This window comes from Ascaphus truei, chromosome 1 (genome assembly GCF_040206685.1).
Source record: "Ascaphus truei isolate aAscTru1 chromosome 1, aAscTru1.hap1, whole genome shotgun sequence".
Taxonomy (NCBI): Eukaryota; Metazoa; Chordata; class Amphibia; order Anura; family Ascaphidae; genus Ascaphus; species Ascaphus truei.
The window spans coordinates 8,843,929-8,859,099 of record NC_134483.1 but is presented as its reverse complement, the minus strand read 5'-3'; the positions used below and the strand labels follow the sequence as shown (position 1 = coordinate 8,859,099).

The following is a 15,171-nucleotide window of genomic DNA, read 5'->3' as shown; positions in this document are numbered from 1 at the left end:
TTACACCGGTCTAAAATATATGGGAATTGAACATGTACACACACATTGGAGAGGAGGAGATAGAGTGTCAAAGAGAATCCTTTTGGATTTTCAAATTGAAAACATTACACCCCAAAGGATTAAATGCCGATTTTGATTTTAATGCCTTTTTAACATAATTGATATTTGTTGTTATGATTATTTTGGAACTAATAATATTTATTGTTGTAAATACTTTTTAACCAGTATCTGTTAAGTGTGATATTCTAATATATGTATTTCTCTATTAGAGTCCTTTTGATGTAATCACTTTTTTCCTATACTAATACACTGCTTCATAGGCTGTTAGTTAATTAATGTGTCTATTTAGCTCACTTAGTATATTTGCTATATTTATCACCACTACACTTAATCATTATGCCCACATGATTTATACCTTTGGCAGCTTATATGTTCTATGGCTGCCTTTTTGCTATATCACTTAGTTTATTTATCTCATTGGCATTAGCCACCTTACACTTTATCCCCAGTAATATATGACTATGTTATTTATTTATTTTACATTTGCACACATATTCCATGTTATTATTAGGCTAGCATTAGGCAGGCCACACTGGCTTTTTCTTAACTTTGTCACTCACCTTATCCTCGTATCTGCTGCGTGTGGAACGCAGGCATTCTGTATACTGCCTTCAGTATGTTTACATGATGACGTCACATACAGTATGTGACATCGCGTTACAGCTTGAAATGCACTAGCTAATGGAACGCAGTGCGCAACCAATAGGAAGCCGGATAAAAGGCGCGAATTTCAAACTATTTATAGGAAAAGGACAGCAGGACTTGTAGATATCCCCTGGAAGAAGTCTGTTCAAGACGAAACGCGTTGGGACTTTATTTCACCCTTATACATATAGCCCTGGTAGGGTTGGGCTATTATTCTGTCCTCCTTCTGTGCAATAATCCCTGGTAAGGGCAGGTTTGCCAGGAGTTAAGATGGGTTCTCCCCACTCACTGCAGATCAGTGAGGCAGAGAAAGCAGTGCAGTCAGGCCTGTGTCCAATAAGGGACAGGGGCGGGCTCTTGTTGTATCTGTCTTAATGATCTGCATTTCCTGTATTGAGTCAGTTGCTCCTACCCTGAGAGGAGCTGAGTCTTACCTAACCGAGCTGTCAGGGACCTGGCAGGCTTGAGGCCCTCCCCCTGGGAGCGGCTGGTAGACTGTTCCCACTACTCTGATAGGGGGTAGTGGAAGAGCTAGGCCTGCTTCCAGGGCCCTGACTGGGAGTGAAAGGCCAGGGTTATCCTGAGGGAGAACTCCTGAGAAGTGCTGCTGTGACTGTGTATGCTGTACAGTGTGCTGCAGAGGAAATAAAGTGTTCCTGATTATAAAGAAGCAGTTGTGAGACTGGAATCTCTCATCCCTGAATGGGACGTTCTATTCCAGGGATTCCACCCCATATCCTGGGGCCTGCAATAGATGGAGGCACTGTCACCGTGAGTACGTACTGGGTATGTCCCCAGAAGCCTGTCCTGACCTTCCCCATAATACCATCAAGCGGGAGACTCAGGAGTCCTGTAAGCCAGCAGGTGCGCCACACTATTATGCCTTGTAACCAGAGCAGCATTTCCCCTAGGAGACCCTATTTGCGATTAGGTGGGGGAAGACCCGTTACATACAGATAGCAGGAGACCCTTGGGAGCTGTCTGGAGCACTGTTACCTTCTCTTACCTTAGTCCCTGGTGTATGGCCATCACTGGGGTTTATTGGGAGTCGGGATCCAGCTGTTTTTTGTATAGCTTCTGTGGCCTTCTGGATTTTGTTTTTATATCATAAAGATTTATTTCCTTTTTTCCTGCGTCCTTTTCCCGTTTTTTGGAATTTTTCAGTACAACCCGTATAAGTTGGTCACTTTAAAAACCATAAGTCTTCCCATTTTTCACTATAATGTGAGTGTTCATTTGGCTCTGAGCATTTTAACATTTTCTATATACAGTATCACACTATTCTGTGTTTTATCTCTTTATTGGGAATATTCTGCTGCTGAGGAGCCTGCACTAACGCTGCGAGTCCTGCCATTGGAGAAGGTCCATACCATCAGATATATCCTGCCAGCGGAGATTCCTGAACACAGTGTGGTTATACTTAGCAACCAAAATGTTCGCTCAACCTCGCCCAATGTGAGTGCATTACTTTCTTACCTTGCCTGTTTTATACAGTATTATACTATTGTGTTTTTTTCCCTTTTTCTCTATATATTTCCCATTTTGATGAGCTGTGCTCATTTGGAACTTCCTTCCTCAAACAACGCAAGTGGCCCAGAACTAACCCATTTGCTCTCCGGTGCGGCACCCATCAAAGAAATCTATATAGTTGGACTATTACGTATCCTTCCAGCTCACAGTTTTTTTGAGCTTGTCTTTTTCCCTTTGTATATTGATTTAGCCGTGCTATACTATTAGTGTCTATTGTTCCTATTCTTTATATGTACCTTGTATCATGTGTGCGCTGTGGCTTGTTGCTGCTCTGTGTAACGGGTTTCCCCCCCCCCCAATCTCACATTGGCCCGGGTACTCTAATAATCAATCCCCCCATTACGTGTGTGTTTGGTGGTGCACCTGTAGGCAACAGAACTCCTGAGTCTCCCGCTTGATAGTAGTAGGGGATTCCTGCAGGACAGGTAGCTGAGGTAGTGGGTGCGAGTTCAACTTACATCATGTGCAGCGCCTCCACCTCATCAGGATCTGTGCTTCCGCAGGGAGATGGTCCTGGTGAGGAACTCCTTCTGGTTGGTGCCATCCACTGCTGAGTAACTTCACACTCACACAGTGGGGGTATCGTTTACAAGGTCATCTTTATTGTAGACGGTGATGTAGCAGACTGCCCCATGCAGCTGCCGGCTCTAGCCGCACATCTCTACGTGCTGTCCCTTCGCCAGGTACGCCCTCCTAAATTGAAGTGGGATTCCCTCTTCTCCTAGGGAGATCCTCTCTGCGCCAGGTCCCTGGACACAGAGTGGCTCAGACAGGCTGATTGGTCAACCTGGACCTCTAGTTACGTCACTAGGGTCACAAAGTGTTCCTACAATCCCTTATGCAGGAAAATACAACTTCCCAACAACTTCCCACAGCTGCTGGAACACACTGTAACTAACTGTGTTGTGCCTTATATACTTCAGGAGGCAGGCGCATCCCTGATGTCACTATCCAGGGACTCAGAGCATACAGCCACTCCCCTTCATACATAGGGCACCTCACCATAGTGTGAGGGAAAACCTCCATAACTACTGCTGGCATACCTGTTCTTACCAGGACTTATTGCCAACAGAGAGGAAAGCAATATACCATTATTATGCATGGCTATATACTCCCCCTGGTGAATCCCCACCGTCCCGGCTGGGGCCTAAATTTGGTGTACCTTGCTCCAGGAAACACTGAAAAAGAACACACAAACTTAGCGTTTAAACATTATAACTTCACATAATAATGACAGAACATATGCTCACTGACCAGCAGAGAGCGTCAAAGAAAAAGGCAGACCACTCCTAGACGGACCTAATAGTAGTGTCGAGGGTCTGGTTTCTTCATCTCCCGCCCCGCTGCATCATTGACGGTTACACTAAATTCTCGGGGCAATCCTCGCTCATTGCAGTACACCACCTTGTGCATATACACGCTGCGCCCTATTTTCCAGACCCACATGAGTTGGGAGACCCTCTGCTCAGCCTGGACTCCCGTAATGGCTCCTCCCTTATTAACAATATAGTACTCAATATCATTACGAAGCCACCTTTCTCTATTGTCCTCTATTTCCCTCATCAGAGGTTCAGGGACGTAGGGGTATTCCAGCCCGTGTGACCGTTTATATTTAGCCGCAATAGCCCGTTCAGCTCGGCAAGCTCGGGTCAACTTAGTTTGCCCAGCCCTTCCTGGCAACACCCATGACAGGGGCTCATCTGACTCCACCGGATCATCTAACCCTTCAGATCCCTTTGGGGTAATAAGACCTACTTGTATTCGGTCCCACCGTACTCGTAGCTCCTTGAGATAGGCCTCATCGTCAAAATCCCCAGGGGCCCACCAATGGTCAACCACCCCATCCCTTTCTAGAATGAAACAGGTGCGGTCTATCCAGGCGACATATCCCTCATATAATGGTGCCCACCACCTAGTTTCCCGTACCTCCGCAGAGTTAGGTTCTAGGGGTTCCTCCTCATCATCCGGCCCGCCTGAGGATACCCCTGAAGTACCCTCAGATTGCGTAACCCTTTCTTTACGTTGAGACCAATGCCCACCCGCAATGCTCAGCACACTATTGCTTTCACTAATTATCGACCCTCGTCGGGAAATCCTCCCTCCACCCTCCGATCCATCATCTGAAGTTCCCCAGTCCAGGCTTCCAGTCCGTTCTGTGATAGGACCCCGGGAATCCCCTGACATACCCAGACTAGAGGTAGACCCAAAGGAACAGGTGACAGGGACAGGGGTTTGAACTAGGGCCTTGGGACTAACTTTGAGAATGGACGGGGTTGGGGGATGGGGCCGAACGGTAGGTACCTGCAGGGTCACGACCTGCTCCTCCGCAACACCTGACTCACGTTCGCCACAAAGTTCGTTCGGGCCTTCGGTAGTGGATCCTCTCGTTCTCCGGTTCAAGCGCCTACTCCGCCTGCTGTCCGTAGGGGATCGATTCCCACTGCTCGACCGTAGAGGCGCCATCGCCTCCCACTCGACACCGCTCAGGTCGTCCGGAACTGCCTCGGGATCCGCACGTGCAGCGACGCCATCTTGGGTTGAGTCCCCACGCGAGACCTCTTCCTCCACGAGGATATCCGGCAACGCCCGTCTGCCGTCCAGCCTGACACTGGATCCGCTCTTCGTTCGCCTCCACCCCCGGGATCTGCGGTGAGCACGGAGTTAGCCTACTGCTCCGCAGTGTCGGGGTGGATCGACCTCCTTCCGACCCGCTAGTCACCACGGCAGTGGGACTCCGGCGATCGGGTTGTCGTGGCACTGGGGACACTCTACTCCGTGTCTAAACACCATGAGGTATAGCATCTCGCCACGGAATACCAGTAGTATGGTACTCCGCCAACAAGTCCTGTGTCTCGGCCAATCTGGCACACTCCTCGTCCGAGGACTCTAATTTACAGTTCGGGCGGGGTATTCCGGTAGGGGACCGTCTGTGGGCTCCTTTCTGGTCACCTCTCCGATGGTCGGTTTTCTCCATCTTGAGAAGTCGGCTCGACTCCGGCTCCGCGGGACCTGCACTCACATTCCACAGTGCATTCGGAAGATCCGCTGCCGATGTCGGGGTAGGATTTCTCATCCCCCCGGCTTGTACCGGTACAAAGGTGGTCATAGGCCACATGTATTGTAGTCCACAATGAGGGCATCGAGCCTCACTGCCCACAGCTCCGCCAGGCAGTCTGCACTGCAAGCAGAGACAGACCACCGTCTCCACACCCTCTACGCGGATAATCAGGAAGCCTCCTGGGACCGAGTAGGGGTGGGTTGATATCAAAGGACTCTGTTCCACTTTCTCCGCTTGCTCAGCCATGGTCACCAACGGAAGCACTCGTCCTAGCGGTCTGTATTGATCAATGGCTCTTCGCAACTGAAGTGCAGGGGATGGTTGAGCAATGCTTCCCCCCACTTCCTCCATCGGCATCCGGTGGAACTGTAGACCACTCCCCCTGGTTGAAACTAGGGGGATGTCTTGCCGCTTTGTAGGCTGACCCAGCACAGGGGCAGAGTGAGTCATAGTCCAGGAGGGCGCGGCTCCAGCTTTCGCGCCAAACTCCCCAACTGGGTGGAGTTTCCTCGTTGCCGCCAATCCTGGCCAACAATTTGCAGACTGCAGAGTTGCAAGATTTTCTGTAGCTGGCCCACGCGGTGTCCCGGGAACGCGGGAACCACCATTTTGGTAAGCACTGTCCTTCTTTACTGTATATTTGAGGTAGCGTCTGGCTGTTTGTTAATTGGTGTGTAACAAAGTCCATTTCGTTCCTCCCATCTCGCAAGGCTGTCGTCATCACTATTCTCAGGGGTATCATCCCGAGAACATAGGCATGACAAACACGGCGCAGCCACGGCTTTCACGCCATTCCATAACAAACACACAAGAGTCTCTCCTGTAGCTTGTTCTCCTTCCTCTTCCCAGCATCCTGGACCTTCTGCTCTTTGCAGATCCTCCATTCTGACGGTCGCTTCTTGCTCACGGTATACTGGATTATTGTACATGGAGCTCCGCTCTGTGGGGCAGCTACCACATCCGTACAATAAACATGCCTTGTGCACCACCTCGTGTACCTAACATACGTCTAACTCGTGTTTGCACTACCTCAGGCTAGGCTCACTCTCTCAGTGTCTACTGTATCTCCTTCCTCCCAGTCTGTGCTCCCTTCGGTAAGTGATCTGGAATGGCTAGAGTACTCTGGGGCTTCCATGCAGTACTTGGGAGTCTACCTTTCTTGGTCAGCCTAGTGCAGACCCTCTCCAGGACTCCTGGCCTAGTTAACAGGCTCTCCCTTCTGGCGTCCTACCCCTAGCGCGACCTCAAGGTGACTCGGACATCTATAGCCCCTTTCCAGACCCACTAACTCCTCTCAGGTTCCCAGGGTATCCCTGCGGTTCCATCCCAACACAGCACAAAGTGGCAGCATACACTTTCCCTGTTTCCTAGCGTGAGCCTAGAAAAAGCCTGTCCTGTTGGCAGATATATCTCTCAGCAGCGCCTCCAATTGTAACGGGTTTCCCCCCCCCCAATCTCACATTGGCCCGGGTACTCTAATAATCAATCCCCCCATTACGTGTGTGTTTGGTGGTGCACCTGTAGGCAACAGAACTCCTGAGTCTCCCGCTTGATAGTAGTAGGGGATTCCTGCAGAACAGGTAGCTGAGGTAGTGGGTGCGAGTTCAACTTACATCATGTGCAGCGCCTCCACCTCATCGGGGTCTATGCTTCTGCAGGGAGATGGTCCTGGTGAGGAACTCCTTCTGGTTGGTGCCATCCACTGCTGAGTAACTTCACCCTCACACAGTGGGGGTATCGTTACCAAGGTCATCTTTATTGTAGACGGTGATGTAGCAGACTGCCCCATGCAGCTGCCGGCTCTAGCCGCACATCTCTCCGTGCTGTCCCTTCGCCAGGTACGCCCTCCTAAATTGAAGTGGGATTCCCTCTTCTCCTAGGGAGATCCTCTCTGCGCCAGGTCCCTGGACACAGAGTGGCTCAGACAGGCTGATTGGTCAACCTGGACCTCTAGTTACGTCACTAGGGTCACAAAGTGTTCCTACAATCCCTTATGCAGGAAAATACAACTTCCCAACAACTTCCCACAGCTGCTGGAACACACTGTAACTAACTGTGTTGTGCCTTATATACTTCAGGAGGCAGGCGCATCCCTGATGTCACTATCCAGGGACTCAGAGCATACAGCCACTCCCCTTCATACATAGGGCACCTCACCATAGTGTGAGGGAAAACCTCCATAACTACTGCTGGCATACCTGTTCTTACCAGGACTTATTGCCAACAGAGAGGAAAGCAATATACCATTATTATGCATGGCTATATACTCCCCCTGGTGAATCCCCACCGTCCCGGCTGGGGCCTAAATTTGGTGTACCTTGCTCCAGGAAACACTGAAAAAGAACACACAAACTTAGCGTTTAAACATTATAACTTCACATAATAATGACAGAACATATGCTCACTGACCAGCAGAGAGCGTCAAAGAAAAAGGCAGACCACTCCTAGACGGACCTAATAGTAGTGTCGAGGGTCTGGTTTCTTCATCTCCCGCCCCGCTGCATCATTGACGGTTACACTAAATTCTCGGGGCAATCCTCGCTCATTGCAGTACACCACCTTGTGCATATACACGCTGCGCCCTATTTTCCAGACCCACATGAGTTGGGAGACCCTCTGCTCAGCCTGGACTCCCGTAATGGCTCCTCCCTTATTAACAATATAGTACTCAATATCATTACGAAGCCACCTTTCTCTATTGTCCTCTATTTCCCTCATCAGAGGTTCAGGGACGTAGGGGTATTCCAGCCCGTGTGACCGTTTATATTTAGCCGCAATAGCCCGTTCAGCTCGGCAAGCTCGGGTCAACTTAGTTTGCCCAGCCCTTCCTGGCAACACCCATGACAGGGGCTCATCTGACTCCACCGGATCATCTAACCCTTCAGATCCCTTTGGGGTAATAAGACCTACTTGTATTCGGTCCCACCGTACTCGTAGCTCCTTGAGATAGGCCTCATCGTCAAAATCCCCAGGGGCCCACCAATGGTCAACCACCCCATCCCTTTCTAGAATGAAACAGGTGCGGTCTATCCAGGCGACATATCCCTCATATAATGGTGCCCACCACCTAGTTTCCCGTACCTCCGCAGAGTTAGGTTCTAGGGGTTCCTCCTCATCATCCGGCCCGCCTGAGGATACCCCTGAAGTACCCTCAGATTGCGTAACCCTTTCTTTACGTTGAGACCAATGCCCACCCGCAATGCTCAGCACACTATTGCTTTCACTAATTATCGACCCTCGTCGGGAAATCCTCCCTCCACCCTCCGATCCATCATCTGAAGTTCCCCAGTCCAGGCTTCCAGTCCGTTCTGTGATAGGACCCCGGGAATCCCCTGACATACCCAGACTAGAGGTAGACCCAAAGGAACAGGTGACAGGGACAGGGGTTTGAACTAGGGCCTTGGGACTAACTTTGAGAATGGACGGGGTTGGGGGATGGGGCCGAACGGTAGGTACCTGCAGGGTCACGACCTGCTCCTCCGCAACACCTGACTCACGTTCGCCACAAAGTTCGTTCGGGCCTTCGGTAGTGGATCCTCTCGTTCTCCGGTTCAAGCGCCTACTCCGCCTGCTGTCCGTAGGGGATCGATTCCCACTGCTCGACCGTAGAGGCGCCATCGCCTCCCACTCGACACCGCTCAGGTCGTCCGGAACTGCCTCGGGATCCGCACGTGCAGCGACGCCATCTTGGGTTGAGTCCCCACGCGAGACCTCTTCCTCCACGAGGATATCCGGCAACGCCCGTCTGCCGTCCAGCCTGACCCTGGATCCGCTCTTCGTTCGCCTCCACCCCCGGGATCTGCGGTGAGCACGGAGTTAGCCTACTGCTCCGCAGTGTCGGGGTGGATCGACCTCCTTCCGACCCGCTAGTCACCACGGCAGTGGGACTCCGGCGATCGGGTTGTCGTGGCACTGGGGACACTCTACTCCATGTCTAAACACCATGAGGTATAGCATCTCGCCACGGAATACCAGTAGTATGGTACTCCGCCAACAAGTCCTGTGTCTCGGCCAATCTGGCACACTCCTCGTCCGAGGACTCTAATTTACAGTTCGGGCGGGGTATTCCGGTAGGGGACCGTCTGTGGGCTCCTTTCTGGTCACCTCTCCGATGGTCGGTTTTCTCCATCTTGAGAAGTCGGCTCGACTCCGGCTCCGCGGGACCTGCACTCACATTCCACAGTGCACCCGGAAGATCCGCTGCCGATGTCGGGGTAGGATTTCTCATCCCCCCGGCTTGTACCGGTACAAAGGTGGTCATAGGCCACATGTATTGTAGTCCACAATGAGGGCATCGAGCCTCACTGCCCACAGCTCCGCCAGGCAGTCTGCACTGCAAGCAGAGACAGACCACCGTCTCCACACCCTCTACGCGGATAATCAGGAAGCCTCCTGGGACCGAGTAGGGGTGGGTTGATATCAAAGGACTCTGTTCCACTTTCTCCGCTTGCTCAGCCATGGTCACCAACGGAAGCACTCGTCCTAGCGGTCTGTATTGATCAATGGCTCTTCGCAACTGAAGTGCAGGGGATGGTTGAGCAATGCTTCCCCCCACTTCCTCCATCGGCATCCGGTGGAACTGTAGACCACTCCCCCTGGTTGAAACTAGGGGGATGTCTTGCCGCTTTGTAGGCTGACCCAGCACAGGGGCAGAGTGAGTCATAGTCCAGGAGGGCGCGGCTCCAGCTTTCGCGCCAAACTCCCCAACTGGGTGGAGTTTCCTCGTTGCCGCCAATCCTGGCCAACAATTTGCAGACTGCAGAGTTGCAAGATTTTCTGTAGCTGGCCCACGCGGTGTCCCGGGAACGCGGGAACCACCATTTTGGTAAGCACTGTCCTTCTTTACTGTATATTTGAGGTAGCGTCTGGCTGTTTGTTAATTGGTGTGTAACAAAGTCCATTTCGTTCCTCCCATCTCGCAAGGCTGTCGTCATCACTATTCTCAGGGGTATCATCCCGAGAACATAGGCATGACAAACACGGCGCAGCCACGGCTTTCACGCCATTCCATAACAAACACACAAGAGTCTCTCCTGTAGCTTGTTCTCCTTCCTCTTCCCAGCATCCTGGACCTTCTGCTCTTTGCAGATCCTCCATTCTGACGGTCGCTTCTTGCTCACGGTATACTGGATTATTGTACATGGAGCTCCGCTCTGTGGGGCAGCTACCACATCCGTACAATAAACATGCCTTGTGCACCACCTCGTGTACCTAACATACGTCTAACTCGTGTTTGCACTACCTCAGGCTAGGCTCACTCTCTCAGTGTCTACTGTATCTCCTTCCTCCCAGTCTGTGCTCCCTTCGGTAAGTGATCTGGAATGGCTAGAGTACTCTGGGGCTTCCATGCAGTACTTGGGAGTCTACCTTTCTTGGTCAGCCTAGTGCAGACCCTCTCCAGGACTCCTGGCCTAGTTAACAGGCTCTCCCTTCTGGCGTCCTACCCCTAGCGCGACCTCAAGGTGACTCGGACATCTATAGCCCCTTTCCAGACCCACTAACTCCTCTCAGGTTCCCAGGGTATCCCTGCGGTTCCATCCCAACACAGCACAAAGTGGCAGCATACACTTTCCCTGTTTCCTAGCGTGAGCCTAGAAAAAGCCTGTCCTGTTGGCAGATATATCTCTCAGCAGCGCCTCCAATTGTAACGGGTTTCCCCCCCCCCAATCTCACATTGGCCCGGGTACTCTAATAATCAATCCCCCCATTACGTGTGTGTTTGGTGGTGCACCTGTAGGCAACAGAACTCCTGAGTCTCCCGCTTGATAGTAGTAGGGGATTCCTGCAGAACAGGTAGCTGAGGTAGTGGGTGCGAGTTCAACTTACATCATGTGCAGCGCCTCCACCTCATCGGGGTCTATGCTTCTGCAGGGAGATGGTCCTGGTGAGGAACTCCTTCTGGTTGGTGCCATCCACTGCTGAGTAACTTCACCCTCACACAGTGGGGGTATCGTTACCAAGGTCATCTTTATTGTAGACGGTGATGTAGCAGACTGCCCCATGCAGCTGCCGGCTCTAGCCGCACATCTCTCCGTGCTGTCCCTTCGCCAGGTACGCCCTCCTAAATTGAAGTGGGATTCCCTCTTCTCCTAGGGAGATCCTCTCTGCGCCAGGTCCCTGGACACAGAGTGGCTCAGACAGGCTGATTGGTCAACCTGGACCTCTAGTTACGTCACTAGGGTCACAAAGTGTTCCTACAATCCCTTATGCAGGAAAATACAACTTCCCAACAACTTCCCACAGCTGCTGGAACACACTGTAACTAACTGTGTTGTGCCTTATATACTTCAGGAGGCAGGCGCATCCCTGATGTCACTATCCAGGGACTCAGAGCATACAGCCACTCCCCTTCATACATAGGGCACCTCACCATAGTGTGAGGGAAAACCTCCATAACTACTGCTGGCATACCTGTTCTTACCAGGACTTATTGCCAACAGAGAGGAAAGCAATATACCATTATTATGCATGGCTATATACTCCCCCTGGTGAATCCCCACCGTCCCGGCTGGGGCCTAAATTTGGTGTACCTTGCTCCAGGAAACACTGAAAAAGAACACACAAACTTAGCGTTTAAACATTATAACTTCACATAATAATGACAGAACATATGCTCACTGACCAGCAGAGAGCGTCAAAGAAAAAGGCAGACCACTCCTAGACGGACCTAATAGTAGTGTCGAGGGTCTGGTTTCTTCATCTCCCGCCCCGCTGCATCATTGACGGTTACACTAAATTCTCGGGGCAATCCTCGCTCATTGCAGTACACCACCTTGTGCATATACACGCTGCGCCCTATTTTCCAGACCCACATGAGTTGGGAGACCCTCTGCTCAGCCTGGACTCCCGTAATGGCTCCTCCCTTATTAACAATATAGTACTCAATATCATTACGAAGCCACCTTTCTCTATTGTCCTCTATTTCCCTCATCAGAGGTTCAGGGACGTAGGGGTATTCCAGCCCGTGTGACCGTTTATATTTAGCCGCAATAGCCCGTTCAGCTCGGCAAGCTCGGGTCAACTTAGTTTGCCCAGCCCTTCCTGGCAACACCCATGACAGGGGCTCATCTGACTCCACCGGATCATCTAACCCTTCAGATCCCTTTGGGGTAATAAGACCTACTTGTATTCGGTCCCACCGTACTCGTAGCTCCTTGAGATAGGCCTCATCGTCAAAATCCCCAGGGGCCCACCAATGGTCAACCACCCCATCCCTTTCTAGAATGAAACAGGTGCGGTCTATCCAGGCGACATATCCCTCATATAATGGTGCCCACCACCTAGTTTCCCGTACCTCCGCAGAGTTAGGTTCTAGGGGTTCCTCCTCATCATCCGGCCCGCCTGAGGATACCCCTGAAGTACCCTCAGATTGCGTAACCCTTTCTTTACGTTGAGACCAATGCCCACCCGCAATGCTCAGCACACTATTGCTTTCACTAATTATCGACCCTCGTCGGGAAATCCTCCCTCCACCCTCCGATCCATCATCTGAAGTTCCCCAGTCCAGGCTTCCAGTCCGTTCTGTGATAGGACCCCGGGAATCCCCTGACATACCCAGACTAGAGGTAGACCCAAAGGAACAGGTGACAGGGACAGGGGTTTGAACTAGGGCCTTGGGACTAACTTTGAGAATGGACGGGGTTGGGGGATGGGGCCGAACGGTAGGTACCTGCAGGGTCACGACCTGCTCCTCCGCAACACCTGACTCACGTTCGCCACAAAGTTCGTTCGGGCCTTCGGTAGTGGATCCTCTCGTTCTCCGGTTCAAGCGCCTACTCCGCCTGCTGTCCGTAGGGGATCGATTCCCACTGCTCGACCGTAGAGGCGCCATCGCCTCCCACTCGACACCGCTCAGGTCGTCCGGAACTGCCTCGGGATCCGCACGTGCAGCGACGCCATCTTGGGTTGAGTCCCCACGCGAGACCTCTTCCTCCACGAGGATATCCGGCAACGCCCGTCTGCCGTCCAGCCTGACACTGGATCCGCTCTTCGTTCGCCTCCACCCCCGGGATCTGCGGTGAGCACGGAGTTAGCCTACTGCTCCGCAGTGTCGGGGTGGATCGACCTCCTTCCGACCCGCTAGTCACCACGGCAGTGGGACTCCGGCGATCGGGTTGTCGTGGCACTGGGGACACTCTACTCCGTGTCTAAACACCATGAGGTATAGCATCTCGCCACGGAATACCAGTAGTATGGTACTCCGCCAACAAGTCCTGTGTCTCGGCCAATCTGGCACACTCCTCGTCCGAGGACTCTAATTTACAGTTCGGGCGGGGTATTCCATTATTATGCATGGCTATATCTGTATTGTGGATATTGGGAAACATCCTTTAGATAAAGCTGCATCTTCTCCGAGGCTGTTTGTATACTAAGTCCCATTTTCCCTTTTTTCCCGTCACGCACTTTATTTAATTATCACTTGTCCTCATACACATTTATACTGGATAATATACCAGCACATTTAATATTTATATTTCATATATATCTTTTTTGCCTTAGTGATTATTTTGCGCCTGTTGTTTTTGCTTTGCATTAAATTAATATTCCAGTGATAATGATCACATGCTATTATTAATGATCCATAACCTGATTGATCGGGTCAAAGATTATTCAGCTTTGTAATAGAACAACACATAAAAACCCCGCGTGTGAGCACATTCACATGTCTCAGGTCAGCAACCCTGCCCTTCCCCATTATCTCTTAGCATACAGCGCTTCCACTGCAGCCAGGGATTCTGGGTAATGGCATGCAAATGCGCACACAGTGTCACCTTTAGCTTCATGTCCATTCTAACATGGATCCCCTATACTGTAAGTATGTGCCTGCCGCATTACGCAGCTTGTCAGCACAGCCGGGGTTAAAGAAGTGCAGAGCCAGTAACCCTGCTCACAGACAGCAGTTATGACCTTTTGGGTCTCTGCAGTCTGGGTGGGGCTGGTTATACCGGCTTTGCAATGCGAAGTTGGAATTGGTTTCAACCACACAATGGTAGGCCACTGAAGGCACTGTAACATGATCCAGCTGTGAGAGAGCGTGCCAGCAGTGATACAGTCTGTATACAATGTATAACTGGTAAGGGTTGTCCGTGATATATTAGGTCTTGCCATCCTGCGGTTAACGCAGTACAGACGGTCCTCGGTTATCCAACGAAATCCGTTCTGGAAAGTAGCGCTGGATAGTGAAAGTGGTGTAAAGTGCGTCCCATGTTAATCAGCTATGGTAAGCATCGGATAAGGAATTCCGGCGTCGGAAAATGTCCCCAAATGACTTGCATTGTGACGCATCCGATATGCCGTCCGTCGTACAGTGAAACGGCGGATAACGAGAACCGCCTGTACTTCCAGTACAGAAATAAAGTTCTACAATGCTACAAATCCTACGAGTGGTGGATAGGACCCTCGGGGGCCCCTGGGCACTCTGGGGCTTATTCACTAAACGTCGATAAGTGCATTATAGCACTATAAGTGCCTTTTCGTGCGATCTTGCTTTTGTAGCGTTTCAAAAAGCTACGATAACAGGGCAATATCGCACTAAAACTGCTTTTTATAGAACTACTAGCTTCGCCCTGGAAATGTAATATTGAATACATGTCCCCGCCCCCTCCACCCCTCCCGCTGGAGGCACATCTCCCCGGTGCCTCCCTCCCCCCCCTCCCCCCGGCGGCACATCTCCCCGGCCCTCCTCCTCCCCCCCCCCCCCGCTGCTGGATGTAGTGCGGGGTGAGATTTGTCTCTGTCTGTGTGTGTCTGTCTGTGTGTGTGTGTGTGTATATGTGTGTGTTTATGTCTGTATGTGTCTCCCCCCGCTGGCGGCACATCTCCCCGCGCTACTGTGGCATGTTCCCTCGCTGCTAAATCCGCCGCAGAATGTCCAGTGA

At 51.4% G+C, this 15,171-nt stretch overlaps 1 protein-coding gene and 1 long non-coding RNA gene across 2 annotated transcripts in view; one reads left to right on the top strand and one right to left on the bottom strand.

Moving 5' to 3' along the window:
• LOC142475204 (von Willebrand factor A domain-containing protein 5A-like) overlaps window positions 1-15,171 on the top strand; it is a 354,651-nt gene that overhangs the window by 311,214 nt on the left and 28,266 nt on the right. The gene's annotated exons all lie outside the window — the stretch shown is intronic.
• The window catches only part of LOC142468800 (uncharacterized), a 39,952-nt gene that overhangs the window by 564 nt on the left and 24,217 nt on the right, over window positions 1-15,171 (bottom strand). The gene's annotated exons all lie outside the window — the stretch shown is intronic.